The 16,999-nt window shown below is 36.5% G+C and overlaps 2 long non-coding RNA genes across 2 annotated transcripts; both read left to right on the forward strand.

The window, feature by feature from the left end:
* The first annotated feature begins 1,713 nt into the window (after window positions 1–1,713).
* LOC110789035 (uncharacterized) lies at window positions 1,714–2,199 on the forward strand. The gene is made up of 3 exons (XR_008926973.1): window positions 1,714–1,908; window positions 1,994–2,059; window positions 2,145–2,199. It is a non-coding gene; the product is annotated as an uncharacterized lncRNA (long non-coding RNA).
* An 89-nt stretch (window positions 2,200–2,288) lies between these two features.
* On the forward strand, window positions 2,289–7,637 carry LOC110789036 (uncharacterized). The gene is made up of 4 exons (XR_008926974.1): window positions 2,289–2,356; window positions 2,855–2,963; window positions 3,113–3,212; window positions 7,559–7,637. It is a non-coding gene; the product is annotated as an uncharacterized lncRNA (long non-coding RNA).
* Window positions 7,638–16,999: the final 9,362 nt, after the last annotated feature.

Here is a 16,999-nt window from a genome sequence, read left to right on the forward strand (position 1 = left end):
TGGTGCGCAAGAAATCGGCCAGTCCCATCTGCGACCAAATCCCAATAGCCTCTTCATCAACACGGAGAGCCTTAAAGGCCCTCTGAACCTCCACCAAGGACCAGTAAGTACGGAACGACTTTCCGTCGGCCTACAGGTGAACGAGTTAGCTCAAGACCTAAACAAGTACGAAGTACAAACTCAAAACACAGTACAAGACTCACCATGCCAGCGCGAGGCCGCTGAGACAAGTGCCAATCCGGCCGAAACACCAGGTCGGAAGGAGTCCAACCAGCACCAGGGAAAGCAGGCGCATCTCGGGGAACCATACCCCCACCTGGCGCATTCATTGCAGCCGCTTCATCATCCGAAGCATCTTCCTCAGCAGCTCGAACCACAGACGACTCAGCGAGCTTTCTCCGAGTGTGACGAGGCATACTAAATCAAGTAGCATACAAAGAGTCAAAATTTTAAACTGGGGGCTATCCTATACCAGCCTAAACAAAGTCAAAAAAAAATTCAAAACAAAATCCCCAGTGGACCTCTAATTCAAGGTACAAGTTCTACACCAACGCCTAGGCTACCCACGCCGAAGCAGGTATTCAAATTTCTACACCAGCGCCTAGGCTATCCACGCCAAAGCAGGTATTCAAGTTCTACATTAACGCCTAGGCTATCCGTGCCGAAGCAGATACAAGTTCAAAAATTCAAAAGTACAAGTTCCAACAGTTCAAGTTCAAGTGGCTATCAAACAGTTTTCTACAAGATTCAAGAAACTTAAGCATACCAGCATGATTTCAAAGTACGAGAAAATCAAAACTACGTGCAATCCTAGAGTTATTTCATAAGCAAAAACATGAAAAACTTACATGGACAAGGCAAGAACAAGACCAAGGGTCAACGCGGGTCAAACCTTTTAAAGGGTTATCACAGCTTACATTTTTATTGTTCGCTGCGAAATAGTTTATTGCAGCGTACAAAATTAAAGCCCGCAGCAATATACAGACTCTGTTGCAGCGTACATGCTATTGTACCCTGCAACAGGTCCTGATCCGTGTTTCAAAATACATTAGCTCATTTCTCAAAATTTGCTGCGGGCTCCGTGTTTCAAAATACTGCAATTCAAAATACTCCAAAATATCTCAAAATTTTAGAACTCATTTCCTCGCGCTCAACTCTAACTCTCCAAACATCTCCCAATTTTTTGCCGTCGCCGTCGAACTCCAACCCTTGTTCGGCCCTGCGTCGCCGTCGAAATCCGCCCTTGCTCGGCCCTGCGTCGCTGTCCTCTCCGGTGGATGTCTGTTCTCGCCTCATCTCCCCCGTCGCTGTCCTCTCCGATGGGTGGCTTTTCAATTGTTGAAAACTCGGTCAGCTTGGTCGGCCGGGGTTCAGCGTCCCCCCGTCGCGTCCTGGTTCCGGTGCTTGCTCGGCCATTACTCTCCTCGCCACAACCAGTAAGTAATTATCTTCCTAGCTGTATTTTCGTTTTCAGATTAGGGTTTTGTTCAATTTATATATTTTTTTTTTGATTTTTTTTTGGCTGTTGTTCAATTCGTTTTTAGCAATTCACATGATAAGGTTTACACTTTCCAGCATAAAAAAATTATCATGTGAATTGCTAAAAACGAATTGAACTTTGTGGTGAGCTAAAACTGATTAATTGTGCTTAATAATTTCTAGTAGCAGTAATTGAACTATTTTGGTCGCTGATCTCAAAAGAGGTTAAGGCTAATCATGTGAACTAAAACAAATGTTGAACTATTTTGATAAGGTTTACAAAGCCAGCAGTGGCCTCAAGATTGCTGTTGAACTTTGTGGTGAGCTAAAACTGATTAATTGTGCATAATAATTTCTAGTAGCAGTAATTGAACTATTTTGGTCGCTGATCTCAAAAGAGGTTAAGGCTAATCACCCAAAGATTATCAGGTGAATTTCCTGGTTATATGATTCAAACTACATCCTTTCTAGGTCATTAATTCTCAAGCATCGATCCCTTGTTTCTTAATTTCAGCTTGCTGGGGTTGTTGCGGTTGAAGTCACAGGAGGGCCAACCATCGACTTTGTTCCAGGAAGAATGGTTTGTGCTTCCTATACATTCATGATTGTTATATTCTTGTTCGTTATTGTATAACAATAGTACCTGATTATCGATGTTATACCAGGATTGCGCAGATTCTCCTGATGAAGGACGCCTTCCTGATGCAAATCAAGGTACGTACGTATTCTACCCTCTCATCAGTAATATGGCAGTTTAGTAGTACATGTTATTAACAGCATAAAATGGGTTGCAGGTGGCGGACATTTGAGAGAAATCTTTTACAGAATGGGGCTTTCTGACAAGTATATTGTCGCACTTTCAGGAGGCCACACTCTGGTAAACTACATACCTTAGCTTGGACAAGATTACAACAATGCTAGGACTAACCTAAACTAGTCATACATGACTTGTGTGCTACCTTCGCCGAGTATAGTCGTCGTATACTCTAGAGCTGCTGAAATTTTGCCCCATTCACAGTGGAACAATTACATGAGATGAACTTTGAAGGATTTTAAAAGATATATACTTCATATATAATGTGAGATTTAGATTTCAAGTAGACCTTAAATCGCCCTGTGATTAGATTTTTACGCAATTTTTGCCCCTCCTGTTTAATTTTTTGCTTTTATAGTTTGATTATCCCATATTTACATGATTTTATTGTCAACTACAGTGTTAGATTTTTGAGAACAAGATGTATTGATAGTTGTCGTAATTTATAAAAATACTAGTTATTCTTTGACATCTCTTTATGTCAGCATTTCCATGCAATTATAAGCATTGTATTCCTTTTCACTTTGTTGCTTGATATTTTAAGTCTGTGAATTGGTACAGGTATATTTATCACCATTTGATGGGACATGAAGTCGAGATGCAGGTGGTTTGAAATACTTTGCCTCGTCGATTTGGCGCTCCAGGTCTTCCAGAGTTGAATGCATCTCAGGTATTATATTCTTGTGTTTAACATTGTTCTTGTAGGGTACTAACTTATGCGGTATACTACTCTTAATAATAACCTTCTCTATTACATCCATTGTGTATATTATGTGGTTTGTTAATTGTTTCAAATTTACTTTGGATTTTGATTTCTAGCTACAATAATCGGGCAATTATGGAGGCTGCTCAAGTACTGCTTTATTTCGGAGTTGAACAAATCATCTATGTTTCTGAAATGACGCACTGCTAAATAAAGGTTTTTATTCTTAACTATACCACTTCAAAGCACTATTTCTTTTCAGAGTTTCTGATTCAAGCACATTCTAGCTCTTATTCTCAAACACCTAATACAGCTTAAGATTCAGAAATGTTTCACGGTAATACATCTGAGCTTAATAGAAGTATCAACATAAATTAAGAGATTATGTTCTGAAATAGATAGTTGCTCTTATGTTCTGATCCTGCGTCCGTACTGCTCATAAGCGCTATTTATAGAAGAACAAAAAAGTGAAAAACAATATGAAGCTATTAAAGTGAAGTACATAACTGAAACATATGAGCTAATTAATCTTATACTTCAGGCCACCTAAGAACCTAAGGACTTTCGTTCCCAATTTTGAACTAAATAACCTAAGGACTCATTTCAAACTTATTACATGATTAATATGCTTAGTTTTAAGTTTTCAATACTCGTTCCAATCGATTTATGCACATTTAAGGATCATTGGATCGTTATAGGTCATATTTAGGCTAAAATGACATTTTCGCTCCCAACTTTGAACTAACGAACTTAAGAACTCATTTCAAACTTACTACATGATTCATATGATTAGTTTTAACTTTCCAAGACTCAATCCAATCTATTTATGCACATTTGAGACTTGTTTGGCCATTATAGGTCATATTTAGGCTAAAATGACATTTTCGCTCACAACTTTGAACTAACGAACCTAAGGACTCACTTCCAACTTATTACATGATTAATATGATTATTGTAAGTTTTCAAGACTCAATCCAATCGATTTATGCACATTTGAGACTTGTTTGGTCGTCATATTTAGGCTAAAATGAGGCATTTTCGCTCCCAACTTTGAACTAACGAACCTAAGAACTCATTTTAAACTTACTACATGATTTATATGATTAGTTTTAACTTTCCAAGACTCAATCCAATCTATTTATGCACATTTGAGACTTGTTTGACCATTATAGGTCATATTTAGGCTAATATGACATTTTCGCTCCCAACTTTGAACTAACGAACCTAAAAACTCATTTCAAACTTACTACATGATTCATTTGATTATTTTTAACTTTTCAAGACTCAATCCAATCTATTTTTGCACATTCGAGACTTGTTTGGCCGTTATTGGTCATATTTAAGCTAAAATGACATTTTCGCTCACAACTTTGTACTAACGAACTTAAGAACTCATTTCAAACTTATTACATGATTCATAAGATTAGTTTTAAGTTTCCAAGACTCAATCCAATCTATTTATGCACATTTGAGACTTGTTTGGTCGTTATAGGTCATATTTATGCTAAAATAAAGCATATTCGCTCCCAATTTTGAACTAAATAACCTAAGGACTCATTTCAAACGTATTACATGATCAATATGCTTAATTTTAAGTTTTCAATACTCGTTCAAATCGATTTATGCACATTTAAGGATCATTGGATCGTTATAGGTCATATTTAGGCTAAAATGACATTTTCGCCAGAAGATGCTAATAAATATGACTTTTGAATGTGCTGTTACAAACTTAGCAAAAAATTATGATTAACAGATGTCATTATGATTCGGCTATTTGATGGTTTGATATCTATAAGCTGAATCCTAATGAAATGCATAGCCTTTATGCCCTAAGGTACCTAGGTGATTTCAGTAGTTCACACTCTCACAGCCTTCATTAGCTCCAAGCTTTATTACTGCTACTCTTGATAAGTCACTCAGTCCAAACTTAAGATGATTAGTGATCTCTCAAATTTGCAGTCATATAAACTCCTTTACCTTATCAAAGAGTACTCCATCAATGTGGAGGGTGATACTTTGAGCTTAACCTTTTCTCCCTCGTCCAATTACCTCTCCCTTGTATATTTATTGCAGACATTCTTGAGTCTTGATTGTTTAGGAATGTAGGAAGTTAATCAGGGTTTGTCTTTTAGGATACCTCTCCCAAACCTATCTTGTAGAGGTGTATTATAGATGAGTGAGTCATAAATCTTTCTTGTTTCTCATTCTGGGTCTGTTATTGGAAGACATTTTTGCGAGCTACTGAAATGTTTGCTGGCTCGGTCATTTTTAACAGCTATCTTAACCTTTAAAAGTTGCTTCAAAGCACTGCCCAACGACCTTCAGTAGAGTTGTGGCACGATCAAAACTTAGTTTAGGTTTCTTTTGGAAAACGCTATCTTAGTTTTAAAAGGAACAAGGCACACCAAGATGCAAAGGGATGCACTGATCTGTACTGATTTGTGCTGCTGCATTGATCAGTTCTGCTGCTGCTGCACAGATCGGTGATGCTGCTGCGGCTGCACTGATCGGTGCTGCTGATGCCGCACTGATCTGCTGCCTACATGCTGATCTGCTGCTGCTGCACTAGTGCTGATCTGCTACACGTACTGATCTCCTACAAGGGAATTGAAATGTGATAAAATGATAGTCAATACAATAAAATAAAAGGGAATGCAAGTTGTTTATTTAAGATGTAACGAATTTGAAATTGATTGAAGAAAAGTCTTATCAATATAATATTAAATATTGCATAAATTTATCAATGTGATTAGTATATGAACTGATGGAATGGAAATGAGCTAGCAATATTTGTTTGTGATGTCTTAATTGACATGTGTATTTGGAATTAATGATTGGCACGTACTGTACAACTTTGTACCTTATTGCACAATGTTTTGCAACATTATTGTTGATACATTAATGTTAGTTATATTAGTATAACTTGTATTTGGTAAGATTTAGTACATTTTGATATGTTGTAATTTAATTATATAGGGCTGCTCCTCCCAAATTTAAAATCTAACATTGGAAGTTCAGAAAAACTATATATATATAAACTAATGGAATACTACGTAAATTGTTAGGCACTAACTTAATTGACTTAAATGACATTTCCGCTCCCAACTTTGAACTAAAAAACCTAAGGACTCATTTGATTCTTATTACATGACTAATATGCATAGTTTTAACTTTCTAAAACTCATTGGAATCTATTTATTCACATTTAAGGGTCATTGGGTCGTTATAGGTCATATTTAGGCTAAAATGACATTTCTGCTCCCAACTTTGAACTAAAGAACCTAAGGACTCATTTGATTCTTATTACATGACTAATATACATAGTTTTAACTTTCTAAAACTCATTCGAATCTATTTATGCACATTTAAGGGTCATTGGGTCGTTACAGGTCATATTTAGAGCTAAAATGACATTTCCGCTCCCAACTTTAAACTAAAGAACATAAGGACTCATTTGATTCTTATTAATTACATGATTAACATGCATAGCTTTAACTTTCTAAAACTTATTCGAATCTATTTATGCACATTTCAAGATCATTGGGTCGTTATAGGTCATATTTAGGCTAAAATGACATTTCCGCTCCCAACTTTGAACTAAAGAACCTAAGGAATCGTTTGATTCTTATTACATGACTAATATGCATAGTTTTAACTTTCTAAAATTAATTCGAATCTATTTATGCACATTTAAGGGTCATTGGGTCGTTATAGGTCATATTTAGAGCTAAAATGACATTTCCGCTCCCAACTTTGAACTAAAGAACATAAGGACTCATTTGATTCTTATTACATGATTAATATGCATAGTTTTAACTCTCTAAAACTCATTGAAATCTATTTATGCACATTTAAGACTCACTGGATCGTTATAGGTCATATTTAGAGCTAAAATGATATTTCCGCTCCCAACTTTGAACTAAAGAACCTAAGGATACATTTGATTCTTATTACATGACTAAAATGCCTAGATTTAACTTTCTAAAACTCATTTGAATCTATTTATGCACATTTAAGGCTCATTGGGTCGTTATAGGTCATATTTAGGCTAAAATGACATTTATACTCCCAACTTTGAACTAAAGAATATAAGGACTCATTTGATTCTTATGACATGACTAATATGCATAGTTTTAACTTTCTAAAACTTATTTGAATCTATTTATGCACATTTAAAGATCATTGGGTCGTTATAGACTTATAGGTCATATTTAGGCTAAAATGACATTTCCGCTCCCAATTTTGAACTAAAGAACCTAAGGATACATTTGATTCTTATTACATGACTAATATGCATAGTTTTAACTTTCTAAAACTCATTCGAACCTATTTATGCACATTTAAGGCTCGTTGGGTCGTTATAGGTCATATTTAGAGCTAAAATGACATTTCCGCTCCCAACTTTGGGTCGTTATAGGTAATCAATTAATTTTTCTTACTCTTAATTGATTCGTATTCTAGACTATTAGTACATTGTCATTAGTTTCTTGAATGTTAAAATGTGACATTTCATTTGCATTTAATCGATCTAATGCTCCCATCAAAATTTTGTTTTTGTAAAGGTCTATTCTCCGAAGACTGCGCCTTATGCTAGTGAGGGAAATGATGTGGTTCGTGAGCAATGGGCTAAGTTTTATACCAGCATGTATTTATTATTGATGAGGGTGCTTGATCGAGTTGGTTTAGATGTTATAGAACAATTTTTTATGTTGAAATGTATGCTTACGTTGAAATTGGAACGTACATATATTTATTTAAATGTATATATATGGTACGTGCACTTTGGTTTTGGGATATATATACAAAACACCAGTTATTGTTTTTATATTTGTTATACAGGTTGCGATATTCTATTATTGTTGTGACAGGTTTCTATATTTGGTGCAAGGCACTCTAGGTATCCCTAAACAAAACTAAAATAAAACTAAAATTTTCCCGCCAAAAGTGCTTTTTTGCAGCGTACATATATATATGTACGCTGCAACAAGGGTGAAAAATTTTGCAAAATTTCAGACTTGTTGCAGCGTACAAATAGATGTACCCTGCAACAAGTGGGGTCTTTTGCAGCGTACATGAATTTGTACGCTGCAAAAGACCCATATTTTTGCCACAATTTTGCGACTTGTTGCAGCGTACATGCAAATGTACGCTGCAAAAAAGTACTTTTCGCAGCGTACATTGTACGCTGCAACAAGTCAATACTTGTTGCAGGCCCCCCAGTTGCAGCATACGATGTACGCTGCAACAGGGGTCTAAAAGCCCGCTGCAACAAGGGTTTTTTCTACTAGTGACGTCCTTTGCTGCTACGGTTTTCCGCACCAAGCATCAAACGTCGCATCAAACCATCCATCGAAAATACGGGTATACACCTGTAGCTCCAAGTGCAAACAGATGAACATTTCAAGAATATAAAGTCCAAAAAAATACAACGACTCAGACGTCCAACTCCCAACGGAACCAAGCTCCGGGAAAGTCAGTCGAAATTCAAAATTTTAAGGGCCAATAAAAAGCTTTTATCCCCAGCAAAGCACATCCCAACGGATTAACCCCGGTTGTCAAAGTTCAAAATTCAAAATTCAAAAATTCAAATTTTCGATGCCAAGCTCCGTCCTGAACTGAAGGCGGAAAAGTACAAGTACAAATCGGAGTCATCACCAACCGCACCGAGGTAGACTCTATCCTTTCTCTAACGCATGTTTTGTGCAGGTACCGGCGTACAAAGAGTGGTCTCGATTGCAGAACATCTTGACCATTCTCCGTCCCTTTCGAAATACATTGACTTGCGGTTTCCTAACCGAACGCGCAGTCAAAGTGGGGGCTTCTGTAGACACCTAATTCGTGTCTCCCCTTTTGGATGATGACGATACCATTATCCTTGTTAGGCGATTGGAATAACTCCAGGCGGAAATCCCAATTGCTAAGAATACCTCCGAAATCCAAAGTCCAAAATCCAATCCCCGAGGCCGTTCCCCTCCAGGAACTCGGTACAAAATACAACTTCCAAAATCCAATTTCAAAATCCAAGTTCAATCTCAACTAGTGGACCATCCCATTGGTCTTACTAGGCCTTTTCCACTCAAAATCATATAAGGCAACTCATATTCGGGCGCCGACCCACAAAACCGAGCATGCCGGGCCCCGCCCCGTAAAACCGGAATTCAAAAACCCGAGAAAGGTTTGTTTTTTAGACGCAAATTCAAGCCTTAACCTCCAAGCAAACACTACGTGCCAAACATCGTACTATTCGTACGAAGGTACACCCATACAAGACAAATCAAGGACGGCATCTTTCCGTCCTTTTTGGCGGCATTCAGCCCACGTCAGCAGCGCCCAGCGCTGGCGTGTGCTGGCGTTTTGCACCATTTCCCTCCTATAAATACCCCTCATTTACTTCGAAAAAGAGAGAGCACAACACATACAACTTCGTAATTTCGACATTACTCCTTATAATACAAACTTCAAAACTCTTCAAAACACATACAAAAATTCCAAAATTCAAGAGCAATTGGGAGTTCGTGCCTAAGCCTAACTAGGTAAATCCGAATCCCATTTCAATCAATTATGCTATTTTAATTTCAAAAGATTAGCAAGTTGGTGTTTTTTTTGTCATAAAAAACACCACTTGCAACAATCATACATGTTTTTTTCAAAAATACAAACTTTTTCAAAATACAAAATACAAATTTTCAAGATTCAAGGATGTTCAAAGTTGTTTGCATTCATCTCTTTGGACTAGAATCACCTTCATGTGTGGAGTAATCAAAGATGACACCTTTTAGCATTTAAAGGTTTAATATTTTGAGATTCAAAACTCCATTTTTCAATATACAAGTTCAAGTCTTCAAATTTCAATATACAAGTTCAAGTTTTCGAATTTCAATCATTTCAAGTTCAAGATTCAATCTTTTCAAGTTCAAACCTTTAAATATTCAAGATTTCAATTTCAAGTTCAATATGAAAAATCTAGGACATTTGGGTTGAGCAACCTCTCCCAAGTTGAGATTTTTGGCTTTGAATTCGTGTCGGGCGCACTTATTTTTAAGGAGCCGCTAGGCGTTCGAATCTCATGTGCCCAAGTACAAATTTCAATTATGCATCTTTCAATATCGCAATTTCAATATCGCACTTTCAATACCGCAATTTCAATACCGCAATTTCAATATCGCACTTTCAATTCCGCACCTTTACTTGCCTATATAGTCCATTTCTAGGCAATGTGGACCTACTCCCTAGTCCTTTTCTAGGGGGTCTTGTATTTACTAATTCCGCACTTTATTTAGTATTGTGATGTTGCTTTATGTGCTTTATTGCTTTCATCCCCAACATGCTAAATACAACAAAATACAAAGGTTACATCACGCTTAACGAAGATATTTTTGGACAAACCGGCCTTAGGTTCCTTAAATCAATCTTTAAAGCAAAGTGACCACCGTACAATTAGAAATTCTATTTTGTTCTAATTTGCAAACCCACATAGTCTAATCTTAGGGTTTATTTTTGAAACAATATTGTGCCAACGTACTTGAATATTTCTAAAGCTCGCCGAATAAGCATTTTCGTTCCCGAGCCCGGATCTCACCCATCCGTTTCAAGGATTCAAGGCCTTATCCATAAATAGAGTCATTTTGCGGTCTTCCCAAATGAGACCTAAAGTAAGTTTGGTGGCGACTCCTTCGAGGTGCAAAAACAATTCAACGGTTCTCTAAACGAACCGCCGCGTGCCAAACCCCCCATTGTAGGAAACGGGGAAAAACCCCCCTACAATAATTGATTTGTACATATCATTCCCAGATCAGAACTGGTATGTAAAGATCATGAACAGATCAAAACTGTTCTGTATAGATTATGTCCAGATTAGAACTGATCTGTACAAATCATGCCAGGTCAGAATTGATATATATAGATCATGTCCAGATTAGAATTGATATACAAAGATCATGTCCAGATCAGAACCGTTCCGTCTAGATCAGAATCGATCTGTCCAGATGAGAATCGATCTGTACAGATTAGAACCAATACGTGTAGATCAGGACCCTTATATTCAGATCGATCTATCAAGGTCATGTCAACATCTGTACTAATTTGTCAAGATCAAGTCCATATCAAAACTCATATGTCCAGATCATGTCCAAATTTGAATCGATATATTTCTATCAGAACCGATCTTTCCAGGTCATATCCAGATCAAAACTGATATGTCCAGATCATAACCCATCTATCTAGATCATGTATAACAGTATAGGTCTATCTAATATAAGGAATAGTTAAATTACGAGCAAAGTCAAATATATAATAACAATATTATAAATTAGTGTAACATTTATTTTACACGTAAGTCTTTTAATATTAACAAATGTAGATTTTTGTTTAAACTTAATTCTGAAAAATCAGATCAGATACGATCAAATCAGATTAGACCCGATCACAAAAAATAAGTTCAGACCAGACCAGATCAAGAGAAATAAAGTGAACTAAACAGGGACTAAGTCGATTACTATCCGCAAAATGCAAGTCTAAACAATAAATAGGGGATCGGGAAATGTCTAGTTACATTACTTAATTATCAAGGATTCTCGCCATCTTTGCGACACAATCCGCTATCTTGTTCCATCCTTTGACTTGACATGTGCTTAAATTTAACTTCTCGAAAACACAGGTGCAAGGTGCAACTCCCTACATTGAGAAATGAGATCCGCATACATATCCCCTCTCGAAAACACAGGTGCAAGGTGCATACATATCCCCTCGGTGGTACACACTTTCATAAGAAAATTACCAAAATACTCCTCTTCATAAAAATTGCCGAAATACCCTCCGCGATAACCATCTGATGAGCTAAGTTAAGAATCTAGGGGCCCAAATCCCAACCTCGAGAAAGCCAAATTTTATATCCCTACAATTGCTCATATTTACTAATAATGTCCTCCTTCATTACTATAAATATGACGACCTACTTAATCATTACTCAGGTGTTATTTTATTCTTGAACACATACTCTTCCAGCTTTCTTGTTCTACAAAAAACTTACTTGAGCGTCGGGAGGAAGTAAAAACTCAATGTTGTGATACTTTTGCAAAAACATAACAGCAACAAAGAGACAAAATAGAGAAAAGACAAAACTTGTTGCTGTCATATTATTTTGGACTGATTATGAATATGAACAAATGGAGTAATGGTACAAAAATGAAAAAATGGATTTTTTTTTGAAAAAATGGTACTGTTTTTAAAGAAAATGACACTTTTTTTTAAAAAAAAAAATGGTACTTTATATCACTTTCTCTCTCTACTTTTTCTGTCATTTTCCTCTATTTCATTTTTTTTTTGCAAATAAAGTTATTTTATTACCAAAAGGGAAAGAATAAAACTAGCCAAACTAGTGAAGTGTTAGGCGCAAACCACTAGAACACAAGAATCACAAAGAACAAAAGCTTAGAACAACATCAAACACCTAGCTCATAACAACAATTTCTGGCTATCAGTAGCCCTGCAACCTACTCTAAACTGAAGATCTAACACAATATCAGCAGGCCTTCTACAATTCTTGATATAAACCATTTCATTCCTCTGAAGCCAGATATTGTAAATGCATTCAGCAAAGTACATCAGCAACAATTTGCACATATCACCAGTTTGTTAATACAAATTTACTAAAATACCCCTGTAATGTGTTTCCTAACCCAATATTGTCTGCCGGTACGCCGCTCCCGAGCGTTAGAGAGGGTTTTCCTTTGATCCTTTTATATGGCATGGTTATGTGACTTAATTCGTTTGTTCCTTGTGGAAAATGACCCTACTTAACCTATCACATATTCACATTCATATTATAGGTAGAGTTAGGTGGAGTATCAATTAGACTAGGTTGGCGACGACCTTGTCATTTTGATCCCAGAACAATTAACTTTACACGGACGCATTTGCATTTTGCAGTATTGCATTATTGAAAATTTACAGGTTCATATAGGGAAAACTAGTATAATACCCGTGTAATACACGGTTTACAATATAAATATTAAACTTTCATGAAACATAGCCAATCAACCAAAATAGAGCTTGTAGATAGTCTTCTAATTAAAATTGATGATGAATAAATCTTTTATTGTCCCATTTCATATCTTATTTTATTGAAAAATAATAATAAAACAAATAAGGGTACCGTAGATAAATTTTTTTTAATTCTCTTTTATCACCCGTGCCAAACATAAATTTATTGTCGTATACCCTTTATTTCGATAGTCATACCCACCTAGTACTCGCCCCACCATTTACCACGTTACTCGATCATTTAACACTTACGCACATCATGTACTTTATTCAGTTATAGATGACTTTTACACGCTTTCACAACTTCTTAAACCGAAATGGTCGGGGAAAGAAAATGTTCTTTTTTTAGGATACTCCCGAGAATAGATCTAGTGGAGGCGAGGTGGGGCTTGTAGCTCAATGCTATGATTAGAGCACTTGGGTACGAACCACGGTGTCAGAGGTTCAAATCCCTACTTGCCCACAACCGACCGCAAAGGGAAAGACCTTTCCTCTTTGGGAGTAGAAAATCATGATCGGGATTGTCCCTCCACACCTATAACCACCTACAAAACTCATCTTCATCTCCGCCACCCACAATATGTACGTTATCCATCTGAAAAATAAAATTAATTGCCGCCCCATCACCCACCCGTTTATCCAAACCCGCCTCAAACTTACCTAGCTTATACCTGATTTTTTTTTTATTTTTTTTAGGAGAGTTTTTAATTTTAAACTCGTTTTTATAGATTATTTTGACAATTTGGTTGTCTTATTGGAGTAATTGAATAATTTTTTTTATGTAGGTTAATAGTGCAAATTGATATTCGGGATCAATTAGATGAAGGAATGCGAGGCGGTAGGGTGCAACCAAAAATTCATTCTTGCGTTGTGATTTTTTGATTGGATACATTTTCTATCCGCATCACCCATTCCTCCATCCCTGCCCACTTAGGGCAGTTGGCGTATGGGTCTCCAAAAAAACCCGCTTAAATTTGAAAATTACCACCTTAAATTTCAAAATTACCACCTTAAATGTGTTTCAACTTTTAAAATTATCACCCATTAACAGAAAATTTTACGATTTTCATTAAGTAGTGGTAATTTTGAAAGTTTAGATAAATATAAGGTGGTAATTTTGAAATAAAACTAGTTCTTGTGCCCGTTCTACGAACGGGTTTTTATTTGTTGTTTATCGTATTGGGATGTTTATTGGTATTGGACGGTTCCAATTTGTTAGAGTGCATCTGTAGTAGTTAGTGTTGTTTTTTGTTTCCTCTTTTTGTTTCTGATGATTTTATGGGCAGTCTTGGTAATAGTGTGAAATACAATTAAAAAATCCTTGCAAAAATTTAGACAAAAGAGCATGCTCCAGAAATAGAAAGAGTATTGAGCATTTACCAGAATATTTCCTTTCATTTAGCATACCCCACTCAGAATTGTAACATGTAAACTTTAAATCTATGAAACCCTGTCCAGTGCAAGTGTAGTACAAATACTTGAATTCTAGGAGCCCAAAAAACTAAAACAATAGAGTTTTTGGGTTTTTTTTACTTTTGTGTGATCTTCATCAACCGGAGCAACCAACTCCAGTGCATGTCTCTCCAGCCACATTAGAGGTCTTCCTAATTAGATTAACAAAACATTCCTCTTTAGTAATGTAAATTAAAAAGACTTAACAAAGGTCCCTGGACTGAAATATTGAAGCGTCTTCTTATTGTGTTTTCCTACGCATTGATTTCTCCTTTTCTTAAGTATATGTTTTCTTAACAATCGAGCATGTCTAGAATTTTTGTTGCCATCATCCATTTTCAATCTGCAAAAGTTGTGCATAAAATACATTTAGCATGGAGTACTACTACAAAGTATTTGACAATGAAATGGATAGAAGTTAAAATGGACATGAATTTTGATATGTATACGATAAGTAGAGATAGACAAATGTAAGATTCAATTGAGCAAAGATAAGATTGTAATTTCTATTATTCATTTGGATTGCAAACATAAATTTGGAAAAATTTCAAAATAGATAATCCAACTAATACAGTTTGACTTAGTAGATAGTTTTGTACTTCTTGACTGCTTGTTTTGCTGCATCTTTAGAGGCTTGTGCAATGTCTTTGTGTTGTTTACTATAAACCTTGATTGGTAAATCTTCCTTGTTAATTGTAAGCTTCACAACAACCTTGAACTTATGTTTTTTGGCTTTGTAGTATTGTGTACAGGTTTCTAGGAAGACCATACAATTGAACAACTTGACTGTAGGGGGTTTTTTTTTTCCGTTCCTACAAGGGGAGTTTGGCACGCGGCGGTTCTTTTAGAGAACAGTTGAATTGTTTATTGCACCTCGAAGGAGTCGCCACCAAACTTTATTTTAGGTCCCGTTTGGGAAGACCGCAAAATGACTCTATTTTTGGATAAGGCCTTGAATCCTTGAAACGGATGGGTGAGATCCGGGCTCGGGAACGAAAATGCTGATTCGGCGAGCTTTAGAAATATTCAAGTATGTTAGCACAACATTATTTCGAAAATAAACCCTAAGATTAGACTATGTGGGTTTGAAATTTAGAGCAAAATAGAATTTCTAATTGTACGGTGGTCACTTTGCTTTAAAGATTGATTTAAGGAACCTAAGGCCGGTTTGTCCAAAAATATCTTCGTTAAGCGTGATGTAACCTTTGTATTTTGTTGTATTTAGAATGTTGGTGATGAAAGCTATAAAGCACATAAAGAAACATCACAATACTAAATAAAGTGCGGAATTAGTAAATACAAGACCCCCTAGAAAAGGACTAGGGAGTAGGCCCACATTGCCTAGAAATGGACTAGGCAAATAAAGGTGCGGAATTGAAAGTGCAAAAATATTAAAATTGCGGTATTGAAAGTGCGATATTGAAAGTGCGATATTGAAAGTGCGATATTGAAATTGCGATATTGGAAGGTGCATAATTGAAATTGCTACTTGGGCACATGAGATTCAAACGCCAAGCGGCTCCTTAAAAATAAGTGCGCCCGGCACGAATTCAAAGCCAAAAATCTCAACTTGGGAGAGGTTGCTCAACCCAAATATCCTAGATTTTGCATGTTAAACTTGAAATTGAAAACTTGAATATTGAAATGCTTGAACTTGAAATGATTGAAATTTGAACTTGAAATGATCCTAGTTTAGAGAGGTAGTTATGAACAACCCTAAACATGGTGGGATCTTGAAATTTGAAAACTTGAACTTGTATATTGAAAAATGGAGTCTTGAATCTCAAAAGACTAAACCTTTAAATGCTAAAAAGGGGTCATCTTTGATTACTCCACACTTTAAGGTGATTCTAGTTCAAAGAGATGAATGCAAGCAACTTTGAACATCCTTGAATCTTGAAAGTTTGTATTTTGTATTTTGAAAAAGTTTGTATTTTTGAAAAAGCATGTATGATTGTTGCAAGTGGTGTTTTTATGGCAAAAAACACCAACTTGCTAATCATTTGAAATCAAAATAGCATGATTGATTGAAATGGGATTCGGATTTACCTAGTTAGGCTTAGGCACGAGCTCCCAATTGCTTTTGAATTTAGGAAATTTGTATGTGTTTTTGAGGAGTATTTGAGTTTGTATTGTGAGGAGTAATGTCGAAATTACGACGTTGTATGTGTTGTTCTCCCCTTTTTTCGATGGAAATGAGGGGTATTCATAGGAGGGAATGGTGCAAAACGCCAGCACACGCCAGCGCCTGGCGCCAGGCCAGCGCTGTGCGCTGCTGACGTGGCCTGAATGCCGCCAAAAAGGACGGAAAGATGCCGTCCTTGATTTGTCTTGTATGGGTGTACCTTCGTACGAATAGTATGATGTTTGGCGTGTAGTGTTTTCTTGGAGGTTAAGACTTGAATTTGCGTCTAAAAACAAGCCTTTCTCGGGTTTTTGAATTCCGGTTTTACGGAACGGGGCCCGACATGCTCGGTTTTGTGGGCCGGCGCCCGAATTTGACTTGCCTT

This window comes from Spinacia oleracea, chromosome 2 (assembly GCF_020520425.1).
Source record: "Spinacia oleracea cultivar Varoflay chromosome 2, BTI_SOV_V1, whole genome shotgun sequence".
In the NCBI taxonomy this organism is placed as follows: domain Eukaryota; kingdom Viridiplantae; phylum Streptophyta; class Magnoliopsida; order Caryophyllales; family Amaranthaceae; genus Spinacia; species Spinacia oleracea.